The 13,811-nt window shown below is 45.4% G+C and overlaps 1 protein-coding gene across 1 annotated transcript in view; it reads left to right on the top strand.

Moving 5' to 3' along the window:
- The window catches only part of LOC123763778 (uncharacterized), a 54,012-nt gene extending 41,651 nt beyond the window's left edge, over positions 1–12,361 (top strand). The window contains exon 4 of the mRNA XM_069302044.1: positions 10,616–12,361. The gene's annotated coding sequence lies outside the window, so the exon portion shown is untranslated. The remainder of the gene's footprint in view (positions 1–10,615) is intronic.
- Positions 12,362–13,811: the final 1,450 nt, after the last annotated feature.

The following is a 13,811-nucleotide window of genomic DNA, read 5'->3' as shown; positions in this document are numbered from 1 at the left end:
GGCACATCCTGCCAGCCTGCAGGCACATCCTGCCAGCCTGCAGGCACATCCTGCCTAAAATATACGATGATGTACTGTACATTTAAGAAACAAATCTGGGTCACAGGTCTGTGGAGTGTGGTTAGGCTTACGAGTCAGCCGGTCCCTCCCTCACCACCGACACACCTCCCCCACCCCCCCCACCCCAAACCCATACACACACACACTCAAAGGTCACATGGTTCATGGTTCACTTCAACACCCATATATTGCTTCCTGCCTGCCTGCCTCCTTCCCAGCCTGCAAGCCTGCCTGCCTGCCTGCCTGCCTGCCTGCCTGCCTGCCTGCCTGCCTACTTCCCAGCCTTCAAGCCTGCCTGCCTGCCTGCCTCCTTCCCAGCCTGCAAGCCTGCCTGCCTCCTTCCCAGCCTGCAAGCCTGCCTGTCTGCCTGCCTCCTTCCCAGCCTGCAAGCCTGCCTGCCTCCTTCCCAGCCTGCAAGCCTGCCTGCCTCCTTCCCAGCCTGCAAGCCTGCCTGCCTCCTTCCCAGCCTGCAAGCCTGCCTGCCTGCCTCCTTCCCAGCCTGCAAGCCTGCCTGCCTGCCTCCTTCCCAGCCTGCAAGCCTGCCTGCCTGCCTCCTTCCCAGCCTGCAAGCCTGCCTGCCTGCCTCCTTCCCAGCCTGCAAGCCTGCCTGCCTGCCTCCTTCCCAGCCTGCAAGCCTGCCTGCCTGCCTCCTTCCCAGCCTGCCTGCCTCCTTCCCAGCCTGCAAGCCTGCCTGCCTGCCTGCCTGCCTGCCTCCTTCCCAGCCTGCAAGCCTGCCTCCTTCACAGCCTGCAAGCCTCCTTCCCAGCCTGCAAGCCTGCCTGCCTGCCTGCCTCCTTCCCAGCCTGCAAGCCTGCCTGCCTCCTTCCCTGCCTGCCTCCTTCCTAGCCTGCAAGCCTGCCTGCCTGCCTGCCTGCCTCCTTCCCAGCCTGCAAGCCTGCCTGCCTCCTTCCCAGCCTGCAAGCCTGCCTGCCTCCTTCCCAGCCTGCCTGCCTCCTTCCCAGCCTGCAAGCCTGCCTGCCTGCCTCCTTCCCAGCCTGCAAGCCTGCCTGCCTCCTTCCCAGCCTGCAAGCCTGCCTGCCTCCTTCCCAGCCTGCAAGCCTGCCTGTCTCCTTCCCAGCCTGCCTGCCTCCTTCCCAGCCTGCAAGCCTGCCTGCCTGCCTGCCTCCTTCCCAGCCTGCAAGCCTGCCTGCCTCCTTCCCAGCCTGCAAGCCGGCCTGCCTGCCTGCCTCCTTCCCAGCCTGCAAGCCTGCCTGCCTCCTTCCCAGCCTGCAAGCCTGCCTGCAAGCCTGCCTGCCTCCTTCCCAGCCTGCAAGCCTGCCTGCCTGCCTCCTTCCCAGCCTGCAAGCCTGCCTGCCTGCCTCCTTCCCAGCCTGCAAGCCTGCCTGCCTGCCTCCTTCCCAGCCTGCAAGCCTGCCTGCCTGCCTCCTTCCCAGCCTGCAAGCCTGCCTGCCTCCTTCCCAGCCTGCAAGCCTGCCTGCCTCCTTCCCAGCCTGCAAGCCTGCCTGCCTGCCATCATGCTAACGGGTAGTGTGTGTTAGGCTTATCTTCGGGAATGAGCCGGTCTCGCCCCCACCACCCGCCCCCCTACATCCCATACTCTCTTTTAAAGGTCACGCGGTTCAACCTCGTGACTACCACTCACTCCCTGCCTGCAAGCTAGCCTGCCTGTGCCTGCCTGCCTGCCTTTCTCTCCGTAATTCTCACTACTTCCGTCCCTTCCTGCCTACCTCCTAGCATCTCTCCCTACCTCCCCCTCCCTCTTAGCATCTCTCTCTCCCTCCCACTCCCTCCTAGCATCTCTCTCTCCCTCCCTCCCTTTCTGACTAATTCTCCCCCCTCTCTCATACTACCTCCCACCTAAGCTCCCTCATCCATCCACCCACTGGTCAGCCATCATTGACGCAATGCGTGCATTTGGAGCCGACATGGTGCACAGATGTTTCTTGATTGTGCAGATAAGTGAAACAAAAGCACAGAATGAACATTCCAGCCTTATGGCAATTCAAAATAATAGGAATAATAGGCCGTGAATCTGTGAAGTCACAGTGGGCAAACTGGACCATCTCCCACCCACCACCACAAGCCGGCGTGACGCTTGGCGGACCCCTTCCTACCCGAACTTTGTTCGGGTAGCATGACTCCCCAACCCCAATCGGGAAACTGGAAGTTTCGGATAACTAAAGTTCGGAAACCAAGTGGTGCTCTGTATTATGAGTTAAAAAGTAACGAGGAGTGACTGCCGTGTACCAGCCAGCCACTCCCGCCCTCCCTCAAGTCATCTGACTCACCCATGTTCTCCTCCCACAATACTGTTTTTGCTATAATTCACTATATACAGACATTATATATAAGTATCTACATGTTTTGTTCACCATAACTGTACATCTAAGCTTGTATGGTGGGTAAAGGCACAAAGACGTAGGATCTCACACAGTCAGCTGATGGCTGCCGCCCTCAAGGCCAGACGCACTAATATTTCTCCTCCAACAATACTGTGTGGTGTTATTACGCTATATACACACATTATATATAAATATCTACCTGTTTTATTCACCATACTTGTACAAATAAACTGGTATGGTGCCCAAAGACCATCGTGGTAACCAGTAAACAACACCGTCATGTGCACGGTGGCGTCGTGCAGACGACGCCACTGCCCTCACCAAAATGGCGGCTCCAAACCTTCTCTTGCTGTTTATACCCTCTATACACACGTTATATATAAGTATCTACATTTGTGTTCACCATAGCGAACCACTAAGCTGGTATGGTGAGTGCAGTCAATAAGAGGTGGCCACACAGTCAGAAGACATCGCCACCACCCTCCCTCCCACAGCATTACTCCTCCCTCCATGGCGCACAGCGCTAAATATCACCACAATCCTGCTATTATCAGAACCCTGGTCAGTTTTATCAGTCATGGGTCTTCTGTAATAATATCATCGCTACATAATAGCATGAAGAAGTATATTTTGGCATTTTTAGGCGATGCTGTGGTCACAAGCTGAACAGCAGTGCTGTTAGCTCATGCTGCGTGCGTCAGACTTGGTTGCTCACTCAATACTGAGGCCAATAACACCCGGGAGTTTGGCCCACGATTTTTTTTTTAAATGGCGTCTGTTTACAAGAGCCCTGATGAAGGTGTGGTGAACCCCGTGTATCTACGGGCCGTTTAAATCTTGCGTAGTACTCCAACACGTCATATGACGTGATGCGCAGTTGACTGGAACAACTTCCAACACGTCATATGACGTGATGCGCACTTTAACCCTTAAACTGCGCATAGCGTATATATACGCCCTGAGTAACATGTCCCACGGTGCGCATGGCGTATATATACGCCATAGGGTGCCAGGCCCAATTCAAATGGCCCGCGGCTACACGGGGTTCACAGTAGCTTCCTCAGGGCTCTTGCAAACAGATGCCATTTTTTTAAAAAATCGTGGTCAATATTCTCAGGTGTGAGAGGCACAGTACTGTTGGAGCAACCAAGGCTGGCGCACGCAGCATGAGCGAACAGCATTGCTGTTCAGCTTTTGACCACAGCATCGCCGAAAAATGTCAAAATAAATATATAATTGTTATTATTTAGCAATGACAATATTACAGATGACCCATGACTGTGATATAAATAACCAGGGTTGTGATAATAGCAGGATTGTTGTAATAATTAGCGCTGTGGGAGGAGTGATGCTGAGAGACTGAGGGAGACAGCATCGTTTACTGACTGTGTGGCTACCTGTTATTGTTTGCATTCACCATACCAGGTCAGTGGTTCTCTATGGTGAACACAAATGTAGATACTTATATATAATGTGTGTATTAGGGTAATAACAGCAAAAGGATTATGCTGGGAGGAGCCATATGGGTGATGGAGGTGACGTCGTCTGCACGATTTGTCTAGCTGTTTAGAGGGTGGCAACTATGCTCTTTGGGCGCACTACAAGCTTAGGTGTACAGTTACGGTGCATAAAACATGTAGATATTTATATATAATATGTGTATATAGGGTAATAACACTGCAAACAGTATTGTTGGGGGTTAAAGTTTACTGCGTGTGAGCTTGAAAGAGTGAGGGATCCGCCATCTGTGTATAGCGACGACTCTTTAGTGCCTGAACTAACTATATCAGCTTAGCTGTACAGTTGTGGTGAACAAAATATATACATACTTATATATAACGTCTGTATATAGTGTAATAACACCACAAATGGTATTGTTGGGGAAGAAAGTTTAGTGCGTGTGTTGAGGGAGTGGCAGCGAGTGGCTGGCTGGTGTGTGGTGGTAACTCTTCGTTGCTTTTTGACTCTCAATACCAACTTAGTGGTTCGTTACGGTGACCAAAACATGCAGATACTTATATATAACCTGTGTATAGAGTGTAATAGCAGCAAAACTATTTGTTTATTGTTTTATAAACATAATAATTGAATCACTAATATGCACATCATACTTTTGAGTATAGCGATTATTCACTTTTATTATATAAATATATTACAATACACACTATTGAATAATATTACTGCAAAAAAACTAAGAAAATATCAATTGGAGACATTGAAACAATTAGGTAATAATATCTTTGTAGCAACTCCCATCTGTCAGCGCAGGTGACGCTGACCGGGTCTGACGACCTCTCTGTCAACGCCCACTTTTTGCCAAACTTCCTCGGTTAATTGCGCCCAAAATATGTCACCTACGATTTTTTTTTTATTTTTCCCGTGCTCAGGGGACACAAATTAACATGTTTAGAAGATGAAAAAAAAAATTTGAATTTTTGTTTTCTTGCTCACAGGGGTGTAAATGTCCCCAGGACCCCTGAGCAGTGTAAGGGTTAAGGGTTAAGGCAGTGTCCGGGATGCTCCCGGATGCAGGTTCGAATCCTCGTCACGGCCCGTGAGGATTTGTTCATTTGATGCATCACGTTAGTGTGATCTCTGTGTGTAATACCTGAATCTCTTCCTAACTGACGGACACTCTTTGAGGCTACCTGAATCTCTTTCTGACTGACGGACACTCTTGAGGTATGCTGATTCTTTTCCTGTGTGGGACCATACAAAGCAATCTTTTCAAGACTACCTTACAAATTGATCTTTTCCTATAATCTTTTCAATACTACCTTATGCTTTACAAGCTTTGCTACATACAACCTACAAGTACTAAAGCCAAGGGTGTACGTGAGTGCGTTATTTGCAAGCACACAGAATGAAGAAACAGGAAGCAAAAATTTATCTGCCTGGTACACTGAGAGCGAAGTCGCGCTGTATACCATGGGCTACTTTGTTGATTATTACTCACTTCTGAAGTACTGACTGTGTAATACAGTGGCACCTCGACATACGATTGCACGTACTTACGATAATTTTGAGTTACGATGTAAATTTCATCAAAAAATGCGACTCGACATCCGATGGTGTCGTCGACTTCCGATATTTGTTGGTACACGTTCGGGTCGACTGAGCGCGTGGTTCCCGGTCACGCGGCCGACCTGCCTCAGTTTTCTACAGCTGCCCGCTTAGTGACAATCGCGCCTATAAGAAATTCTGCTTTTGTGGTGATTTTTTTGCATTTTGAACATTAAAGTAATTATTATATATCATGCCATGAGTCCTAGGAAAGTCAGTGGTAAGGTTCAACATATGAAAACCCATGTAAGGATCACCATAGAGCAGAAACAAGAGTACAGAATGTCTCTTCCAAAGCAATTAAGAAAATGTGTGCAGCATGGGAAGACTTGCAAACCTTTGCTGAAACGACTCCCTCAAATCAAGCTGCAGTAGGTCATTGCCTTAACCTATTCAATGACACTGTGATGCATCATTACAGACAAATGTTAAAATGAAGGGAAAAACAAATGTCTCTTGACAAATTTGTAGTGAGACAAACAAGCACAGAATCACAACCAGGTCCTAGTGGTATTCAGGCAAAACGTAGGAGAGAGAGTACCCCAGAGAAAACATCACTGCCTGATGTGATAATGGAAGGGGACTCCCCTTCCAAACAGGAACAACTCTCTTCCTTCCCCCTCATCACCATTTTCCATACGCCATCAAGAGCCCTCCATAAAGGTAAGAGACACTTTGGTACTGTATTGTAGTTAAAAAATACATTGTATTCAGTATAAAGTGTATTTGTATGTTAATATTTTGGAGGGTGGGGAACGGATTAATTCAAATCTCTTTATTTCTTATGGGAAAAATCGCTTCGACTTACGATATTTTGGCTTACGATCCGTCTCTGGGAACGGATTAGCATCGTAAGTCGAGGCCCCATTGTACAGTGTGTTACTGTGTAAATTGTGTGTGAAACTGTACATATTGTAATTTTAGTGAATTTTTAACAGGTAATATTGCGACAATAAATATTTATTGTGGACACATTACTGACACATGTATCACAACTCCAGGGAACATTATGAATGTTCTGCTGTATACATATTGTAAAGGACACTAATATGCATCATATATGATAAAAAAACAAATAAAATTGCATTGGAAATACATATAACAAATAATTGAAAATATATTTGTGGCAACACCCGGTGCTTGAATGGCCCGCGCGACCGTGTCTGGGCGAGTCACGCACAGGCGACCAGGCCCTGATGACGTCACAGCGCACCTTGTCCACGTCCTCACAACCAAAGTAAGTGAATTTGGTATTTATTTTTACATAGACATGTTCAGGGAAGGGAATTTATCATTTTACGAAGAAAAAAGAATTATTGGGAACACTTTATTTCATGCGCACCGTGGGAATTTCACAGTAAACTCCGCGCAGCACGGTGGTTAAGAGTCCTAGTTTAGTGGGCCTGACAAATTGTAGGATTAAGGCGTGTAGGAAAAACCTGACTGCGGTAACAGGTAACAGTCTGGATATTGTAGGCCAAGTAGCATTAAATTTTAACCTCAATTCTGAACCTTCTGTACACACCTGCCCTGTTGGGAATGATGTAAAATTTCCCGGTGATATACTGCTCGGCGTAGATTTCTTACAGATTTTCTTATGTTCTGTCAGTTGGTAAGTCGCTGAGTGCCTGCAGACTGAGATTAGGAAACACCTCATTCCCTGTCAAGTTTACTGAATTTCCTCCTCTGTCAGCTGTCATAAGTAACAAACCTAAGAATGTTATAATTGTAAACCTGATAAACATCTTTGGGGAGGGTAAAAGCCCTAACCACCCATCCATTTCCGGTTGTTTCATCCATGCCTGTCCAAATCAGGTCTGTCCCACTAATTCTTAAAGTTTTATCCATGCTGCCGTAGGGCGTAAAGTACCCCTGGGAAGTAACCTGGTAGTGAAGGGTTGTGTTGGGAGAATTCTAGTTCCTCACCATGTGATTTCCGTCACAGCTAAAGGTATTTATCTACCTGTAGTTAACGTATCCAACCAACCCTTCAATTTTCACACTGGGGGTAGATTAACTGAGTCTGTAATAATTTCTGAGGAGTGTATAGTAGATCCAGACAGTTCCTTTGGCCAACCTCAGGTTAATGTGGGTGGCATTACGATGTCACCTAGTGCTGAGCTGTCACCTCAGTTATTGGGACAAGGGGGAGCAGGCAGAAGAGAAGGCCCAGAACATCATTTCAAATTTAAATCTAAAACATCTTGCTCCTTCTGAGCGCCAGCAGCTCAGGGATTTATTAAAACATTTTCCAGACCTTTTTGCCTTTGATGAAGGGGATGTAGGATTTCTCCCTGAAGTGGTCCATACCATACCCACAGGAAATAGTGTACCAGTGCAGATTAGGCAGTGGAGATTACCTGAAGCTTCCAAACGCTTGATAAAGGAAGAAGGCAAGTCTATGCTTGTTAAGAACATTATCCAATACAGTCACAGCCCTTGGCTGAGCCCTGTTGTTCTTGTACGTAAGCTAGATAAGACGTACAGATTCTGTATTGACTACCGTAAAGTCAACGAACAGACAGTTGCGGATTCTTATCCTCTTCCCTTAATTCAAGAAATCCTCAATAGTTTTGGCCAGGCTAAATATTTCACTACCCTAGATGCCAAAGCAGCCTATTGGGCAATTCCTTTAGCACCCGAGGCTAGACAGAAGACTGCTTTCAGTGATGGTGTACATTTATTCAAATTTCTCAGGATGCCCTTCGGTCTAAAAACTGCCCCTTCCATGTTCCAGAGGGCCATCAATTTCATCCGAAGTCCTGTTCTCGGTAAGCACGCCCTGGCATATCTGGATGATATCATTATCTACAAGAGAATTGAAAGACCATCTTAAAGATTTAAATGAAACACTAACTCTAGTAAGTAAGGCAGGCTTCAAGTTAAATGCCCAAAAATGTGTCTTTGTTTCTCAGTTTTAAATTCCTGGGCTTTCACTTGAGCACGGATGGGATACGCACTGAACCCGAGGCTTGTAGAGCTATTAAAGACATGCCCTCACCTCGATCCATACGGGATGTCCGACGATTCCAAGGGTTTTATAACTATTTTAGAAGGCACATCCCGAACTTGGCGGGTATTTCTGCCCCATTAACAGCCTTACTGCGGAAGAAGACCAAATTTGTCTGGAACACGGAACAGGAGCAAGCATTTAATAAAATTAAAGACCTCTTAACCCAGTACCCCTGTTCTGAGAATCCCTGATTTTAATAAGAATTTTGAGATCCATAGTGATGCCTCTAATATAGCTGTAGGGGCTTGCTTAATGCAGAGAGATGAAGACAGTGTGCCTTATGCCATAGGGTATTTTAGTAGGAAGTTAAAAGGAGCCGAGTTAAGGTACACCACCATGGATAAAGAAGCTCTGGGAGTGGTGTCAGCCGTTAGGTATTTTGAACCTTACGTTGTCCAGAGGAAATTCACTATTTATACTGATCACCAGCCCCTGGTACACATTTTTAGGAAGGGAACAAAGTGTAATAGGATGTCTTGTTGGGGTTATGAATTGTCAGACCACAGTTTTAACATTGTCTATAAGCCAGGTGCAGCACATTACGTCCCGGATACCTTAAGCTGTAATGTGACCCAAATTAACGTAGATTTCAATATAGACACACTCGATAAAGGGACGTTGCAAGAATGTCAAATGAAGGGAGAGCATTGGGCTAAGGTAATTAACTATCTAGAAAGTAACGATCTCCCAACCAAGAAAGTAAATACCCCCATTGCAGAATTTGAAATAGTAGATGGGGTACTATACCACATTATGGAGACCCCAACTAAATCAGTATATCGACTAGTTATCCCCGATGCCCTAAGAAATGTGGCGTTAAAGCTGGTCCACTCTTCCAAGATTGCAGGTCATCCAGGGATTTACAAATCGTACATACAGGCTAAACAATCATTTTATTTCCCTGGCTTGCTGTCTTATACAGCAAAATTTGTAAAAGAATGTGAACCCTGTCAACGACGTAAGGGAAGTACGCAGGTGCTTGCCCCCCTCCAACCCTTCCCCGAAATTCATGAACCACTAGATAATGACCTGATTGGGGCTGACCTGATTGACCTACACACTAGTTATACTGGGCACAGGTATGTGTTAGTGTTAGTGGATCATTTGTCTAAGTTCACGACCCTTATCCCGTTGGAGAGGAAAGACCCAGAGACAGTGGCAGAAGCATTCCTCCATAAATTTGTATGTATATTTGGCCCCCACGAAAACCCTGGTTACAGATCGAGGATCTGAATTCTTAAACCAATTATTTGCTAAGGTGTGTACCTTGGTACAGACCAACTCAGCCTTAACAACTGCGTTCCATCCCCAGGCCAACGGTATGGTTGAACATACAAATCGTGCCATCAAGGATACCCTGGCCATTCTGTGTAGTTCTGATCCCTTGGGGTGGGTGTCAAGTTTACCATATGTCCAAATGGCTATCAACACAGCTGTGCACAAAAGCATTAACACCCAACCGATGTTCTTGTTTACCGGGCATTCCTGTAATTTCACGTCTGGCTTGATAAATAATCTTCAGGTTCATTATGGGGAAGATTACTCCTCTTCAGTGGTGCAGAAGATGCACGGTGTCTGGAGAGCAGCCGCCGAAGCCTCCAAGCAGGCCCAAGTGAAGTATGCTCACTACTATGACAGAGATGTCAAGCCAATGAATATACAGAAAGGCTCCATTGTGTTATTGTCTGAAAATAACCCAAGGGGCCTTGCGGGATAGGTGGAAGGGACTTTACAGAGTGATTCAAAAGACTGGCCCTGTAAATATCCTAATCAAACACATTTATGATAGGGAGCAGAAGTTGGTCCATGTTAATAAATTAAAAATATTCCACCCCAAAGAAGAATTACACTTGCCCCATGCAGAGCTAGACAATCAGGATACCAATGAGGCCACAGAAGAGAAAAGTGATCCCCTGTTAGAGTTGCTGAGTGGACATGTTGGACCTACCCATGCCATGCAGATCTGATCGATAACCAGACTCGATCCACCCTAGGTGGCCAATTTCTACTTTCCATATGTATTGTTATATATTATGTTTAGCTAGTTAGGTAAGGGACCGCTATAACTCTATGCACTTGTCGTTGTTGGTCTGCCTGTTATGTAAATCCCATCAGGGATGATGTTTTGAGTTGTGACCATGTACATCCCACTTATGTTTATCTTGACCCTCAACAGACGGTTGGTACCTGTTTATGGACACATCATAGTGTGGAGGGTCTACACCGACCAACATGTGGAACTCCCTACGGATAGCCCTGGGACAGCCACACCGACAAGTCGGACAGAACAGACCATGGAGAGAGGTTGAGGAGAGATGGGGCTAGTCTTTGTAAAAAGATGAACATGCACCAAGAAGAGGAAGTCGGGAACAAGCAGAAGCACGAAGAGAAAAGAAATGAGGAATAATGGTCCTGCACCTTGAAGAAACGGAATGAAAGGGTACAGGGTACAGTACGACCTTTAGTTTTAAGAAACCATGGAATACTGGGTGTCAAGTACCCAGGAGTCTTCCTTTTGAGTTCCCTTATGGTTGTCAAGTGACCATCATAGTCGTTAGCATGTCTCGACTTGGGTCTCCCTTGTAGACCACGGGTAGTCAAATCAAGAAGGAGACCTGTGTCAGTAGTGTGGCATCTTGTTGTGACAGTAGGTCACCTGAGTGATAGCCAGGTTTTGACTCCAGTTACTCAAACTAACAGATGTCAGTAACCTAAGATATGATCCAGGATCCAAAGAGGCATCCTCTCATTGTTGATCCAGATGTGTTCTACCAGTTGCAGCCACGTCTATGCCTGCGATCCAAGATCTCAAGTCTATAGCATGCCTACCTCCCTCACACTCCCCTCCGTTAGTCTGGTGAGTCCTGACAGGTCAAGTGGAACAGTTCTGGGAGCGACCCTACAGGTGTGAAGCTTGTTGTAAGTTGCAGTGTCTCCTGCGGTGTTGAACAAGTGGAGAGCAATCGCCACTTGTGTCTGTAGTTACAGGATACATTGTTGTTTTTAGTTAGCTAGCTAATAGCCCCACTTGGAAATTTTACATTGAGTTAGACGTACCGTGTACTAAGAAAAATTTACGTAAACTCTTCAAATTTACATGACTTTTTCTCTTCTTCTTGTCCCCCACGGGAAGGGGAATTATATAAGAAAGATACTCTTGTGTAGGGAGAAATAGCAGTGTTAAATGTTGAAAAAAAAGTCTGGAACTCTGACCCTTTTCAGATGCACAGAGCATCATCTCAACAGGAAAATGTAATCTCTTAAAAAAAAAATGTAAACAAAAGGGATAAAATGGTTAAGAAAAAGCAGATTCACTGCAAGAAAATATAGAGAAACAACAGTGTTAAATGTAGAAAAACAGCCTGGAACATTATAAGACATATAAATGAAGTATTGGGAAATGTGTATGACATGTATAGGGAGGGGACATTATTGTAACCAGGCAGGCAGGGACATGTGCAAGCCCCTATCAGTGACTTGGGAGAGGGAGGCAGTGACAACCACACCAGTGTTGTGGATGGTCTCTAACAAATACGATAAGTGCAGTATTATAGATGTTTATAGCGGTGCTTCCCTTTTTCTTCATGAGTTAGGGATAGAAATTTGTGGAAATAAGGAGTTTTGGAACCCTGTGTGTAGGGAGAGTGGTGGGTTGTTAATTCAGGTGTGTGTGCTCAGCTGTGTGTCACATGGGGAGATTATCCACATTTATTTTGTATACCCAGGCCCTTTGTAATGACCTATGAGGAGTGGAATAGAGTAATGACCTTAAGTCCCAGGTTGTAGAGGGAGAAGGACCCTTCCCCTCCTTGTTTGTTTGTATCAATCCTGTGGTGGATCCAAGTACACCCCTCCCCCCCTGTTCCAAGAAGTGTGAGGAAATCTGGTATTTGTTAAATAAAATCCTTTTTGTAAAATTGTACTCCAAGGTGTATTTCTTGTCCCATGTAGTTAGAACTGGTGATTATTATTATATAGATCCCTGCACTTCCATTATTTATAAGAAAGTAAGAGCGGGTCTTGTTAGCGATACTTTAGGGTACAGCTTTCAATTTTGTACCTTACAGAGCATCAGTATTGAGCGAGCCACCAAGGCTGACGCACGCAGCACAAGCTCACAGCACCGCTGTTCAGCTTGTGACCACAGCATCGCCTACAAATGCCATAATATATATTTTCGTGCTATTATTTAGCAATGATAGTATTACAGAAGTCCCCTGACTGTGATAAAACTGACCAGGATTCTGATAATAGCAGGATTGTGGATATATTTAGCGCTGTGCTCCATGGACGGAGGAGTAATGCTGTGGGAGGGAGGGTGGTGGCGTCATCTTCTGACTGTGTGTGGCCATTGACTGCACTCACTATACCAGCTTAGTGGTTTGCTATGGCGAACACAAATGTGATATTTAAATAACGTGTGTATAGAGTGTAATAACAGCAATAGGAGTAGGTTGGGAGCCGCCACTTTGGTGAGGGAGGTGCGTCGCCTGTACGATTTATCATGTTTACTGGTGGCCACTATGGTCTTTGGGCACCATCCCAGCTTATTTGTACAGGTATGGTGAATAAAACAGGTAGATACTTATATATAATGTGTATATGTAGCATAATAACACCACAAACAATATTGTTGGAGGAGAAATATTAGTGCGTCTGGCCTTGAGGGTTGCCGCCACCAGCTGACTGTGTGAGTAGCTACGTCTTTGTGCCTTTACTCACCATACAAGCTTAGATGTACAGTTATGGTGAACAAAACATGTAAATACTTATATATAACATCGGTGTATAGTGAATAAATGCAAAAACAGTGTTGTGGGAGGAGAATGAGGGGGAGTGAGGTGTTGAGGGAGGGAGTGGCAGCAAGTGGCTGGCTGGTGTGTGGCAGTCACTCTTCGTTGCATATTTATTCACAGTACCAACTTAGTGGTTCGTTATGGTGAGCAAAACATGCAGATACTTATATATAACCTGTGTATATAGTGTAATAACAGCAAAACTTTTTGTTTATTGTTTTATGAACATAATAATTGAATCACTAATATGCACACCATAATTTTGAGTACAGCGATGGTTCACACATTTTATTATATAAATATATATTTACAATTCACAGTATTGAATAATATTACTGCAAAAAACTAAGAACAAATCAATCGGAGACATTGAAATAATTAGGTAATAATATATTTGTGGCAACTGCCGCCTGACAGCTCAAGAGGAGTAGACCTCGTCTGGCGAAGGCTCTGTCAACGCCCCTTTTTTGCCAGACTTCCATACCCTATTGCAGCTAAAATATGCCACCTACGATTTTTATTTTTTATTTTTTCCGTGATCAGGGAACAAAAATGAACACTTATAAGACGCAAGAT

The sequence above is a fragment of the Procambarus clarkii genome, chromosome 5 (genome assembly GCF_040958095.1).
Source record: "Procambarus clarkii isolate CNS0578487 chromosome 5, FALCON_Pclarkii_2.0, whole genome shotgun sequence".
Classification (NCBI taxonomy): Eukaryota; Metazoa; Arthropoda; class Malacostraca; order Decapoda; family Cambaridae; genus Procambarus; species Procambarus clarkii.
This window is presented reverse-complemented; position numbering and strand designations above follow the sequence as displayed.